The 15,514-nt window shown below is 40.6% G+C and overlaps 1 pseudogene; it reads left to right on the top strand.

The window, feature by feature from the left end:
* Positions 1–2,341: 2,341 nt before the first annotated feature.
* LOC110464513 lies at positions 2,342–6,360 on the top strand (annotated as a pseudogene).
* The last annotated feature ends 9,154 nt before the right edge of the window (positions 6,361–15,514 follow it).

Raw genomic sequence — 15,514 nt, 5'->3', positions numbered from 1 at the left:
GATGTTTTATCTGACCTATTCAGGGTAAAAGATAATTATTGATGTTATATCTAACTCAGTCCGGGTAAAAGAGAGTAATTGATGTTGTGTCAGGCCCAGTCTGTGTAAAAGATAGTTATAGATTTTGTATCTAACCAAGTTCAGGTATACTACAGTAATTGATGTTGTATCTGACCCTGTCCAGGTGTAATACAGTAATTGATTTTGTATCTGACCCATTCCGGGTAAAAGAGAGCTATTGATGCTGTAGCCAACCCCGTCCGGGTAAAAGAGAGTAATTGATGTTGTATCAGGCCCAGTCTGTGTAAAAGATAGTTATTGATGTTGTATCTAACCAAGTTCAGGTATACTACAGTAATTGATGTTGTATCTGACCCTGTCCAGGTATTATACAGTAATTGATGTTGTCTCTAACTTATTCCGGATAAAAGAGAGCTTTTGATGTTGTATCTAACCAAGTATACACAAACAGCTTTGTACAAATTCTGAAACTTCTATACAAACAGCTATGTATATGTTCCTGAACTTCTAAATCAACAGCTTAAACAACTGTGTTCATATTAAGAAATTTCTACACAAACAACTATGTACATATTCATAGACTTCTACACGAACAGCTATGTTCATATTCATAGACTTCTACACGAACAGCTATGTTCATATTGATAAACTTTTACACAAACAGCTATGTACATATTCCGTTAACGTTGGGTCTAGGAAATACCTGATATACCTGTTATGTCATGGATCCTCTCATACTGATACATCTTTGAATCGCCACGATACGGTAGTGTACTGCACTTACATATATTTCTTCAAAACTGAAAATCACATGTACTAATTTAGCTTTAATGAATTGTATTACTCCACCCGTTCACATTATTTGTATACATGTATTACATTTACCCCAAATACTGAACGTTAGGAGGATGTAACAACTACGATTTCCAAAAAACGTAGTATCTCCCGGCCTGGGGACAAATCCCATTGTTTCCTCACAATCAACACCTGCAATATAGCAAATTAGAGGAAATGCTAAAGGAGGCGTTACGAAGTGTAAACATGAAGAATTGAAATACAGGTAAAGATAGGAATGGACAATATTATGGTCCAACTGTCGCGATTCAGTGTGCTATACATATTATTGTAGCCAATATGCCATTTAACACTTTTCATATGTGGATTAATGGCAAATTAGAAGCAAATAAGAAATATGGGGGAGAGAAGGGGACGGGTAGTGGTTTGTCAAAACGAGTGTAATGTATACCGTACTCAGCTTGTATAATCTCCAGAAAAGCTATGATTATTTTACTGTGTATTGGGTATAGAGCTAACATCATCATTTACTACATGTTTCCTTCCTCCCACACCGCTTTGAATCCTTCATCAAAGACAGCGTTGACATTTTAGTACACGAACTTTATGTCAGATGATGAAACTATCTGCTTTCCGGCTAAACAATTTACTTGGACATGCATCATGCTTCACTATTCCATTTAGAATATAGTAAAATGCAATAACAAACTTTTTTTGTGTTTGTTCATTTTTCATAACTACTTTTACTACAGATAACATCTTGATAATAAATCTTACTATGGCAGATAAGCAATTTTAGCTCCCAGAATGTAACGCATGTTTACATTATAAGGTACCGATTTATACTGTTCCATACATGTAGAAACGGGGAATAAAAAGCCTTGTTCCACGATATGTCTCCACAGGGTAGTTACGACTATAGCTACACATAACCTAACAGTTAATTGACTATAACGTTGTCATTGTCGTCACATATTCCTAGATAATACAGGTCCTGCCGCGACTACTTTCCCAAGCAGCAGTCACCAATTCCAAGTCCCCAATACGCTGTAGTGTCAGGTCGTGAGCAGCACCAAACTCACTATGTACTGGGAACCGCGTGTGGTCAAATAATTTCTCTCACGAAGAAGTGTCATAAAATCGCTTATAGGGACGTCGACTGACCCTATCGTGGCATTGAAGAGTGATGCCCCGATGTTGACATGGCTCGCAGTTCCAAACTTTTGCAGTGGTTGATTGACTATCAGGAAATTATTGTTTCATTGTTTCATTAGTTATTGTTTATCTCTGATCATAATATGTCAAATACAATACGTTTGCCTTTCTCCATTCTCCAGTACCTGTTTAAGGTCAAACCGCATTAAAAACTGTAATGTATGCAACCATTCCGGATAAACCCGTTTCTGGTTTTATACACATACTATTATGGGATATATAAATAGCACATGTTGAGCCACCATCTTGTCGGGTTTGTTATTGAACATTGAACATACATAATATTGGCGACGAGTGAAAACTAACGGCAATGGCGGCAACATTTGGTAAGATCGAAGCTTTTGAGGAGGCTTCGGAGTCATGGGAACACTATACAGAGCGTCTTGGTCACTATTTCGACGCAAACGCGGTCGGTAATACAGAGGCCGCTGACAAACAAAGGCGAAATGCCATACTGCTCAGTGTATGTGGAAGCAAGGTTTATAAACTTATGAGCGATCTGTTAGCCCCTACCAAACCGGGAGATAAATCCTATGATGAACTGGTGAAAGTAATACAAGATCATTTTGCACCTAAGCCATCGGAAATCGTGCAAAGATTTAAATTCAACAGTCGTTCTCGACATCAAAATGAGTCGGTTACTGAGTACGTCGCGGCGTTACGTCATTTGACTGAACATTGTTATTACGGAGAGACATTAGAAACGATGATACGTGATCGATTGGAATGCGGAATAAACAATGACCGTATTCAACGTCGTTTGTTGTCAGAAAAAGACCTAACTTACAAAAGGGCCTTTGAAACAGCCCATGCAATGGAGATGGCGGCACAAAACGTCCTTGATCTTCAAAACACTAAACCACCAGAAAAACTTAATAAAGTAACATGTAAACCCCAAAAACAACCTGCACACAAAGTAAACAAAGCCCAGACTCCAAAATCATGTTACCGCTGTGGTGGTAACCATGACCCACAGGAATGTAGATTTAAGGATGTGGAATGTTTCTATTGTAAAATGAAAGGACACATTCAGGACAAATGCAGAAATAAACAGAGAGATGAACAAAAGAAAAGCAGAGGTCCCAAAAAACCATCCTACAAACGCCCTTTTGTCAGAGGAAGAGAGGGGAATAATGTACAGAGGAATACTGTACATGCCCTGGATGATGTTGATGACGACTACGATGAAGTCTATTCCATGTTTCGTGTTAGTGAGGGTCGAACACCCTACTTGAAAGTTGACACCGGTGCGTCATTGACTGTCATTGACGAGACAACCTTCCGCTTAATCAGCAAAGGCCCAGGAGAAGTAAATCTTCATCCGTCAAATTCAAGGTTGAAAACATACACTGGGGAAATCATTCCAGTTTCAGGACAGTGTAAGCTGACTGTCGGGTACAAGGATTTCCAGAGTCAGTTGTCACTAGTAGTTGTCAAGGGGAACAGCCCATGCTTAATTGGTCGAGATTGGCTACAACACTTAAAACTGGACTGGAGTGAAATATTCAAGGTCACAAACTCGAATACTGAGAGGGGAGCAACTACGCTTGAGGGCTTGGTGCAGAAATATAAACCGGTATTCCGTGACGAACTTGGAAAGTTTCAAGGTGTCAAAGCAAAATTACACGTCGATGCAAATGTCAAACCGAGGTACTTCAAGGCTAGACCCGTGCTATATGCGTTGCGTTCCAAAATTGAGGACGAATTAAACCGGTTGTCTAAGGAAGGTACCATAGCGCCAGTGGAATTTTCCGACTGGGCGACACCGATTGTACCCATCGTCAAGGCCGACAAGAGTATTCGGATCTGCGGTGATTATAAAGTAACCGTGAATCAAGTTTCCGAGTTGGATAACTATCCTATCCCAAAAACCGAGGACTTGTACGCAACACTTGGAGGGGGTAGTAAATTCAGTAAACTGGACTAGAGCCAAGCGTACCAACAGTTGAAGTTAGATGACGAATCAAAGCGTTATACTACAATAAACACTCACAAGGGACTGTTTCAGTACAACAGGCTCCCATACGGCATTTCATCCGCGCCTGGTATATTCCAGAGAATAATGGAAAATTTGCTCCAAAGAATACCTCAAGTAGTCGTTCGCGTAGACGACATTCTAGTGACCGGAAAAAATACTGAGGATCACTTATTGCACTTGGAAGAAGTTTTAGCCCGTCTGAACAAAGCCAACGTACTCCTAAAGAAGGGAAAGTGCGGGTTTCTATCAGATGAAGTCGTGTATTTAGGTCATCGCATTAACCGTGACGGTATTCAGCCCATTGACGAAAAGGTCCGTGCAATTAAAGAATATCCTGCACGCACTTATGTCCAGGAGCTTTTTTGGGGATAATACACTATTATGGCTGTTATCTAAAAAAACCTCTCTACGATTCTGGCTCCACTGCACGAGTTGTTGCAAAAAATTGCAGAGTGGACATGGAAGGAGAGTCAGAAGAAAGCATGGAATCAGGCCAAAGATTTGTTACAATCTTCACAACTACTCGTACACTACGATCCAAACGAAGATTTGGTACTATCGTGCGATGCTTCGCCATATGGAGTAGGTGCTGTGTTATCGCACACCATGGAGGATGGTCAGGAAAGACCAATAGCCTATGCGTCAAGAACTCTAGCGGTTGCCGAGAAAAACTACTCACAACTCGAGAAAGAAGGTCTAGCTGTCATATTCGGCATTAAGAAGTTTCATCAGTATCTGTATGAAAGGCGATTCACCATTTTCACAGATCACAAACCACAGCTGGGTTTGCTTCGGGCCGATAAAGCTATTCCTGCAATGGCTTCTCCTCGCGTTCAACGTTGGGCGATTCTCTTATCAGCATACGAGTATGACCTCATCTACAGGAAAGATGTTGAAAATAGTAATGCAGATGGGTTAAGTCGATTGCCGCTGGCCGATACGACACTGCAGGTACCGACACCTGGCGAAACTATATTGCTCATTGAGTTCACTGACCGCACACCCATCACTGCGAAACAAATTGCAGATTGGACTACACGGGATTCAACTTTCAAAAAGGTATCCAAGTTTATTCTCAAAGGATGGCCGGAAATGTCCAAGGATGAAAGTTTACGTCCATTCACATCCAGGAAGTGTGAACTCACGATACATAATGGATGTATTATGTGGGGTAGTCGTGTCGTAGTCTCCAAACCTGGTCAGGCGAAACTCTTGGAGGAATGCACGAAGGACACCCAGGCATAGTTCGCATGAAAAGCCTCGCGAGGAGTTGCATGTGGTGGCCAGGAATAGAACTGATATGGAACTGACGGTAAAAGGATGTGTTGACTGTCAACATCAAAGTGCGTCGCCACCTGTGGCACCATTGCACCCATGGGAATGGCCAGAACGACCATGGCTACGCATACACGTTGATTACGCGGGTCCATTTATGGGACACATGTTTTTGATCGTGATTGATTCTTACAGCAAGTGGCTAGAAGTATATCTAACGAAAACCTCTACGTCAGGAGTGACTATAGAGAAACTTCGACAAGCATTCGCCACACATGGATTTCCCGAAATGATGGTGTCTGACAATGGAACATGTTTCACAAGTGAAAAATTACAAAAAGTTTACATCAGAAAATGGCATTCTGCACGTGAAAACATCACCATATCATCCATCTTCTAACGGGATGGCCGAACGCTCGGTGCGTATCTTCAAAGAGGGAATGAAGAAAATGGAGAAAATGGAAGGAACGTTGTCAACAAAACTTCAACGGGTTTTACTTGCTTACCGTTCAACACCACAGACAACGACTGAATTAACTTCTGCTGAACTGTTGTTAAACCGGAAGTTAAGAACCAAGTTGGATTTGGAAAAACCGGAAGTGTGCGAACGCATGACCGATCAGCAGCAGTATCAAAAAATGTATCACGATAGTAGAGCAAAGGATCGTTCGTTCTGCGTCGGTGATACAGTGTTGGTGAAAAACTTTTGGACTGGAACGAAGTGGAAGTTTGGTACGGTGGCCTCAAAATCAGGTCCACTATCCTATACAGTGGAATATGAGGGAGGAGGAGTAACGCGACGTCATGTGGACCAAATTTGTCAACGTCATTGTCTGTCTAATCAGGAATCAAACCAGGAGATTGATTGCGAGTCGTTCGATGAACAACGCGAGTCTAATGACCCACCACAATTCGAACCACCGTGTGTTACCGCTTGCGATCCGCAACCTCACTCACCCGCAAAACCTGAGTCGAGACCAGAACAGTCTGCGAATAAATCAGACCATGCCCGTCCACAACGCGCCAGGAAGCCACCATCATATCTAAAGGATTTCGTGACGACTAGCACCACTTAGGAATAACATATCCTTTTTCATATTAAACTTAAGCTTTAAGCATATGGACAGGGTTCGTACTTAATCATAATGGTGTTTTATTCCTGAGAACATTGCGAAGTGATTTATTATACATGTAAGTAGGACTGGATAAGGGAACGAAATACCATAGGACTTGTTAAGGAATGTGTTTCAGTATTAAGTAAAACTAGTCAATTATTTCAGTATTACATTACTGTAATTTAGTTAGTTACCATAGTTACATATAAGATCTTGTTTAAACAAAAAAATGTCTCAACTTAAAAGGGAAGGAATGTAATGTATGCAACCAATCCGGATACCCGTTTCTGGTTTTATACACATACTATTATGGGATATAAATAGCACATGTTGAGCCACCATCTTGTCGGGTTTGTTATTGAACATTGAACATACATAATAAAAACCAATGTTCTTACAACGTATTCAAAACGTTCTATGGGATCAAGATGACACATTGATGTCTTTATATAAATCAATTAGGTTGAATTACAAACTACTTGAAATAAGAGACAAATTATTAATTTCCCAATTTCCCCATGTAAGTCAACTTTTCTCCCATGGTACTTATATTATCTTTAATTCGTTTTGTCAAGAACATTGTCTTAATCTTAAAAAAAAATTGAATAAACTTAAGTATATTTGATAGCGGTACATCGACCTACCAGTATTGTCCATATACGTACTGGTAGTAACTTACCTTCCTCAACAAGAATATTTTCCTATTTTATCTGATATACTTCATAACATAAAGGCTGTATTAAAATTATATCATCTTGCATCCTTTGAAAAGGTCTGATAATCAGCCAAAGTAAAATAGTAAAAGATTAATAATCAAGCATGTCTTGAAAGAGCTTGAACCTCACAGTTTCGTACATTTTAACGCTATCGCAAACTCTGTGTGTCACGTATGTCGCCCCAAGGAGTTATAACAGCCATCAGCTGTCACAAGCGATGACTGACGCATCCCCGAACATTGGAAAGCACAACGAAATGGTTTCCTCTGTCGGAAGCTCTAAGTACGTGTCATTTTCGGTATTTGAAATTTAATTGAGGAAATCTATGTATCAGTTAATGAATAGAAAACAAATCTGTCTTGCAAAGAGGTTTAAAAGGGTCTATATATTATACGGAGGCATTTAACGGAAGCTAGTAAATAGACTATTATGTTTTGCTGTCGATTTCACTTTTTACTGGTGACGTATGTTTTTCATTGAGCCGGGAATTCATTTCAAAGACCGGAAGTGTAAGGCTCAGCTCTGACCTTGACCGTTCTCGGTGATCAATTTAGATCCCATCGAGTGTGTTTCCAACGGACGCAGATCATGTGTATTAACATGCAAACCGGAACCATTTTAAACTTGCATTTATTGAAAGCAGCACCACTGTTTTAATGACCATGATCAATAGTTACTGCACGCACAGTATCTGTACTTGTCTTCTACGTACATACTTCTTACCGATCCATTACATTTCCAACAGCGTAAAAAAACACTCTCAAAACTGTTACATGTATACTAGTATACTAGCGGAATAAAGAAACTGTGCATACCTAAAATGTGTTATAAAAAATAAACGTGTATGACGTAGAACAACAAGGTTTTCAGGGACAATTTATTTCTTATTTATTAACAGTTGCATTCCATTTTCCACGTTATGGAATCAATAAGTTCCGTTCAGGAGTGAAGTAAACACAGCAGGGGTCAATACTGAGTTCACAAAGTTAATACCTCGTATGTCCACCGTTTGCCTGAATCCAGCCTGGCAACGTCGACGCATGGAGCCTATCAGACGGCTCAAGAATGCTTTTGGTATGGCATTCCAGATCTGTACCAACGCTGCAGCCAAATCAGCCAACGTCACAGGTTTATTAGGTAATACCCGTAATCTGCGCTTCATTTCATCCTAGGGGTGTTCAATGGGCGACAGATCGGGGGATACAGCAGGCCAGGGCAATACGTTCTGCTGGGCCAGAATGGTCTGGCGTTGTCCTGCTGTAGCGTTATGTGACATTGCTGCCCTTGCACAAATGGAACGACGTGGATCCGGAGGATCTCGTCACGGTAACGTAGCGCGATAAAATTCCCGTTAACAACCACCAGAGACGTTCTCCCGTCAATGTACCACACACGCGTTACGGAAACGTTCTCCACTCGGGAACGGCCGTCACTATTATCCAGGTGGACTCGCGACCTGTCCGTAAACAAAATGCCTGCCCAATCCTGTCGAGTAAATCGCAGATGACTTCTGCACCAGTCCAAACGTGCTACACGATGACGTGGCAGAAGAACTGGGCGGATTGCAGGACGTCGCGGACGGATAACTCGTTCACGCAATCGGTTCCGTACAATTCTCGGGCTTATTGCTAGCATCCCATGGATTGTCCGTGCAGTCTAACTTGCCATTTGGAAGCGATTTCTCAAATGGACAAGCCGAATATGGTTGTCCTGTTGACGTGACGTCACACGTGGACGTCCCGCACGAGGTCGATCGCCGACGTGGTCAAACTGTTGATGTCGTCTCCACAAATCCCGGATTTGTTTCGATGGACATGAACACGTGTAGAAACAACGGCTTGGCCCATACCAGCTTGAAGCATACCAATAACCCGGAGGCAGTCATTTTCATTGAGCCTCGGCATAGCATTAATCACAAATTAAAACGTTATAATGCTGTTTTTACTGTTCACTGGTCTCAACAGAGTGACCCAACAGTTGAAAAATAAATTTTCATTGTCGAATTGGATGGCTGGACGAGAAAAACGTGCAAACTGGACAACGCCTATAGAGAGCAAATTGCACGGGAAAAACTGTCAATGACACACGGATAGTGTGTATGTGCCATACTCGGTCAGTTTCATGTATATACAGTTGGTAATACATGTTCTATTACAATACTCCGCATGCACAGTTTCTTTTTTCCGCTGCTATATATTCCGGTCAAATCGTCATTACTCAAAATTAGATACTTACAAACATCACCAATAGGAATAACTCATGGCCGGAGTTCAGTTATATTTGATATATCATGCCTGTTTATCTCATTGTGATTGTTAGTTAAAAGACATGTCCAATCCATTATATATATTTTTGATAACAGGTGAAGTTAAACAATAATAATTGTTTATGGTGAAAGGCCTGCTTATCCAATATTATTTTTTTATGTTTACATTCAACAACGATTGTTTTTGGCAACCACCCTCTTTTTCCAATAATGATTATTTGTGAATAAATACCTCCTTATGCAAAACAAATAGTTTGTGGTTAACGGAACGCTTATGCAACAATGATTGTTTATGATAACAGGCCTAACAGGCCGAATTATCCAAACAATAACTATTTGTCATTACAGGCATGCTTGTTTGTGGTAACAAGACAGGACAAGACAAGACAAGATTTTATTCTTTTAAACCACAATTTACATGTGATATTAAGAAAATATACGATGGGTACATTCAAGATAGAGTACGTGCTGTTTTAACCAGGAGGACGGGTCTACGTATGCAACAATAATGGTTTTATGATAACAGATTTAATTACCAAACTTTTTTATTTGGTAACAGGCTTAATTACCTAACAATAAGTATTTGTCCTAATAGGCCTGTTTGTTTGTGGTAAAAGGCTTACTTATGCAACAAACGTTTTTTGAAGAAACAGGCCTGCTTTTCCATCAATAATTGTTTGTAATGCCAGTTCTATTTTTCCAACAATATTAGTATATGATAACGCAACTAGTTTGTAACAATAATTGTTGTGAAAACAGATTTGCCTATTCAAAAATAATAGGGTTTTTTCCGACAATAACTGGTTGTGGTAACCGGCCTGTGTAACGTGCACGGTGGTCGGTACCTATCTGGTCGGTCCCAAGTGTCTCTCGGGATATGCTGTGCTTATAATGGTATCTTAACCCTGGTAGCCATGGCTCACTAACTTAAAAGCATCCTGCAGGCACTAACTAATTAGCACACTGCAGACCCAATCTCAATCAGACAAGAATAAGAATATTTACAACTGATTCTAATGCAGAGAACCCCGGGACACCAAATCATACAACAATGATAGCAACACCGTCTAGGGCTACCTGCCACGGCACTCTCATTACCACAACACGACCTAACAAATCCACACAGGCTTAACTATTGCTCTTCTATTGCGCAATGGTTAGCCTCGCACACTGGCCTTAGCTCAGGACAACGCACCGGTTACTATTGCGCAGTGGCCAACCTCGCACACTGGTTTGTCTCTGAGCAGTGTACCGGCACTCACAGCGCACTGGCTACCCCTGCCTGACTACTGCGCACAGGCTTAGCATATAGCAGCGTATCTGCTCTCAAGGTGCACTTGCTACTCCTGCCTGGCTACTGCGCATATGCATATAACTAGTTGTCCACTTTCTATGTTAACTGCCGCTAAATTATCTTTCCTACAGCCCCGGTGCTGCCTCTAACCCCTAACCTCTAACTGAGTATCTGCTCTCAAGGTGCACTTGCTACTCCTGCCTGGCTACTGCGCATATGCATATAACTAGTTGTCCACTTTCTATGTTAACTGCCGCTAAATTATCTTTCCTACAGCCCCTGTGCTGCCTCTAACCCCTAACCTCTAACTGAGTGCCTTGGCAACACGACCACTTGCTCAGCGACCTTTATTATTACCGCTAAACGGAAGACTTACGCAACCTTCCTACATAGCTTTTGTAATCACTGTAACGTTCTCTAGTCGGTATATATCAGGAATATTTTCCCAAACGATTGGTTTGTTGATCGACTTGTTTATTGTCTTCCATCACTGACGAAAGTCTGTGTTCGGCCGACGTCCAAATAGACCTTTCTCATTTTGGGGTAGACCTAGCACGGAGCAAGGAGACAGAGACATAGACAAGCAGATACAGGGGTCATTTCAAAAATAATTTCATATGGAACATAGCGTATAGGGTATGCCAGAGTGTGTACACGCACATGTACGTGACTACAGGTAAGCGAACAGGTAACATCATATGGAGACACAATATACATTTCGTGGCTCACTGCGGCAAGTATGTAACCGTGGGAATTGATATTTCAATGTCTCCACTAAAGATCTCGCCCAGGACCTCTGTTGTATTATTCTGACGCCGAATGAGTTAAAAGAAATTCCCCGAGCCCCGATTCATTTTCGGTAAAAATGCCACAAATCCCCCAAAAGTTGTAAAATTACTAGAAACACCTTAGTTTAGGTCCAAATATAGATGTAACAAATTCTCAGGTCTCTGTGGAAGCGACCATTATTGTTCTGCCATCTGTTTTAACAATAGATAAGCTAAACCAGTTAGCCATAAGGTGTGTTTTTCTGAATTAAAGTATACCATGCGTATTTTTCTGGAAAATAACAACAGAAGAAAGTAGAAATCTATTCAGTTTCTGCTAGTTTTTACTTCGTTTTTAATCGACAGGTTTCAGGGTATTTTCCCCATGCAACACAACCAACATATTAAGACATTTAAGGGGGAGCATAGTCGACCATGTTGGCAAAACTGCCTATTTTTCAATTTCGACCATTGTCAAAGTTACAAATTACAAAATGGTATTTGTTTGTCAGCTGACTTCATTGCAGGATTGTTTGAAACGATATGTGATTAAACACACAAAAAATCATTTGAATAACAAAAACTGAGAATGTTTGTATTTTTTACGGTGGCACAACTACAGCTTTCACCAATTCGTCATTTGTAATCAAACACCGTTAAAAAGAACCACATATATATACTCTAGAGGTATAAGAGTTCGGAATTTGAAATATGAGAATATACGTTGATATTATCCAAAATGAAGGTAGTTGGGGTGTTGTGGGACAGCCACCATTTTGGATAGAAATGTCAGCAGCGGTTTTTTCAAACTTCGACGTTTGATCTTCTGCTACACAGATGTCGAGTGGTACCAAGTTGGCAATGATTCGATGCATAAACACGTATTGAATGTAAGAAATATACCAGAATGTTGCGATCTTCAACTGATGCGATTTCTGGTGTGATATTCAACTTTCTCATCGTCCAACGTAAAGTGTTCTTCATGTCTGTTCGCAATGCTTGGGCGATTCACATTTCTGATATCATTACGCCCATCGAATGACATATCGTCAAAAATGACGACAACAATTTTTAATCCCTTATCTAATGTTAATTTTGTTATTTACGTGTTAATGTCGTCCGAAATAACTATATATTTACAATTTATTCGTGTAAGAAAAGTAACATTCCGTCACCTGAAGGGTTTACATAGGCGCATGTACAAAAATCGAGAAAATGTGTTGTTGGGCACTTCCGGTTAACAAAACTACAAACAGAAAGTACAGACGAACACATTTTCAGTTAAATAATGTACAAGTATGGTTTCACCGTAGTCATTACAATAATAAGTTATTGTTGTATACATAAAATGAGCGTTGATAAATTATATCGTGTTACGATCGTGTGTGAAACTGGCCGCGATTTATCTTATTCCAAAGGCAAATGTTTCCCACCGTCTTGTTGTTGTAAAAATATGACGATCGGTTTATTGAGTTTGATTGTGGTTACGTCACAGCCATGGCATTCCAGTGAGGTTTGCCCCGTGTTAAGATATTATTACAGGGCAATTTGTTCGGCATTTCTTTTCAATACAATAAACGCTCTGTAAACCCAAGAGGAAGCCCCTGAAATCGTCACACGTGTTCTATTCATTACAACACATTTACAGCGAAAGATACGGAGACTCATACGAATAGTGCATTCAATATTGGATATAGTACTAGTAGAATATTATAAATTTGGTACATGATATTAAAAGTATAATTACTGATTATTTGGATAGTTTTTGGGTTTGGGGGTATACTTTTTATTCGATTCACTGTTTGAAAATTAGGCATTACTTTATTGGACACATTTTGGACTGGCATTATTATGAGTGAAGGAAAATTATTGAAATATCTTGAGAAAAGTCAGCATATTGGGGCAACTTCACTAAGGAAAAAAACAATAATTCTCACTGACAAAATTATTATTGAGCAGGAACTGGCTTCGTAAAGTTACTGAAACCATTGCAAATACATGTTGTTGACATTTAGTGTGTGAGGATTGCCTCGCCATTAAGAATATTTGCATTGCCACAAACTTAACCCAATACATGAGGGTGTGTGTGTGTGTGTGTTTGAGGATTGCCTCGCCATACTCATCTTCTTCATATCAACATTCTCTTTGTGTGTGAACTATTAAGTGTGCGCGAGGATCGCCTCGCCATACTCATCTTCTTCATATCAACATTCTCTTCGTGTGTTAACTATTAGGTGTGCGTAAGGATCGCCTCGCCATACTCATCTTCTTCATAGCAACATTTTGTTTGTGTGTGAACTATTAAGTGTGCGTGAGGATTGCCTCGCCATACTCATCTTTTACATAATTACCAGCCATTTACTGTGTGAACTCTCTGCGAATTTGATAGCTTGCATTAGTTTGTATGTGTGAGGATTGCCTCGCCATACTCGTCTTTTGCATTGTTGGTTTTGTCAGTATGTAACTTGTAAATACTGAAATAGCCATTTGTGTCACTTTCTTTGTGTGTGAGGATTGCCTCGCCATATAGATTGCCAGTATTTGTTACATATCATGGCCAAAGGCAACAAGAACAGGAGGCGTCCCCGAAAGTTTAACCCTCCAAGGGGAATTAATTATCGCCTTTTTTAAACAGAGGCGTAAACGGTTGGCAGAAAGGATTCTCCATGTTGAACGCCAAGCTAGTAAACAAGGAAGCTATCAAATCCGTAAGAAGTTTTCTAGAATAAATGGAGAACCGGCACCCCGCTTCATTGTGAGGTGATTGCTTCCTACAGCTCTGAAAATGAAAGCATTGAAGTTAAACACTGAAGCAACACGCATATGTATTGCTGCACAGAGTGATGCCAAACCAGATGGAAGTCGCATTCTGGATATGGATTTGTTGCAGGGCCATATGACAGAGGTGACTATGCACTGTGCAGTATGTCCAGTTGCTGGTAAATTAGCAAAGGAGGGTAAATCACCCGTCTCCACCACCACAGAGGTGAAACATAATTTGCCAGTATGTCGAAGTTATCGTGTTGTGGAATGTGGACAGACTTTCAAAATGGAAACAAGTCCAAAAGTACTGGGATCTTCTACGTACCAAATTAATTTGCGAACAGTTTGGGGATTCGTGGTTACTGGAGGTGGTCTTTCTTCGATGAATGAAATGCTAGCTACCATGGGAATACCAGGAATGCGCCAAGGTCAGTTCACTGCATTGAAACAGGAAATCGGTGACTTGTGGCAAGCAGAGATGAAAAATGATATGCTAGCTGCTGGAGTCGAGGACAGACGTTTAGCCATTGAAAGAAACGAATATCACCAAGGAGTACCAGCCATAACTGTTGTTTGTGATGGAAAAAGATCACACAAACACACATACAATGCCCTTGGAGGAGTGGGTGTCATTTCGGAGCTGTTACAGGAAAACTTCTACACATTGGAGTGCGCAACAAGCATTTACCCATCTGCAGAGTCAAGGCACTGCGATCCCACCCCTCACCTATGTTTCAAAAATTGGAGAGAAACAAGCTAGGCTATGGAGGCAGACATCATTGTTGAAGGGTTTATGCAGGCTGAACAGTTGCATGGAGTTTGTTACATGTGTCTCATTGCTGATGGAGACAGTTCTGTGTATGCCCGGATACAACAGCAAGTACCCATATGGGGAAAGCATGTAGTAAAGATGGAGTGTGCTAACCATGCCTGCAAATGTCTCCGTGCCAATTTAGAGAAGCTAGTTGAGAGCAAACCACATTATAAAGGTCGTGGGAAATTTACCAAACAAATGAGAATACGTCTTGTGAAAGGTGTTAGATGTGCAATCCGCATGCGATCAACAGGTACAAACACAAGTACTGCTGCGCAGCAATTGCAACACGACATCTGCAATTCTATTCACCATTTGTTTGGTAACCATCAGCATTGCAGCGACTTCTGTAAGAAACGGCCACACCAGAGAGTAACAGAGGAGTCGGTAACCATACCAGATCCTACAGATACAAACACTGATGAGACTATTCCATCTGTCCTGTCAGAACAACAGTTAGTTTGGAATGAAGTTGCCTGTGACGAGGACATTGAG

Source organism: Mizuhopecten yessoensis, unplaced genomic scaffold (assembly GCF_002113885.1).
Source record: "Mizuhopecten yessoensis strain PY_sf001 unplaced genomic scaffold, ASM211388v2 scaffold11001, whole genome shotgun sequence".
Classification (NCBI taxonomy): domain Eukaryota; kingdom Metazoa; phylum Mollusca; class Bivalvia; order Pectinida; family Pectinidae; genus Mizuhopecten; species Mizuhopecten yessoensis.
Note: the sequence above shows the minus strand (reverse complement) of the source record. Positions and strands in the feature narration are given on the sequence as shown.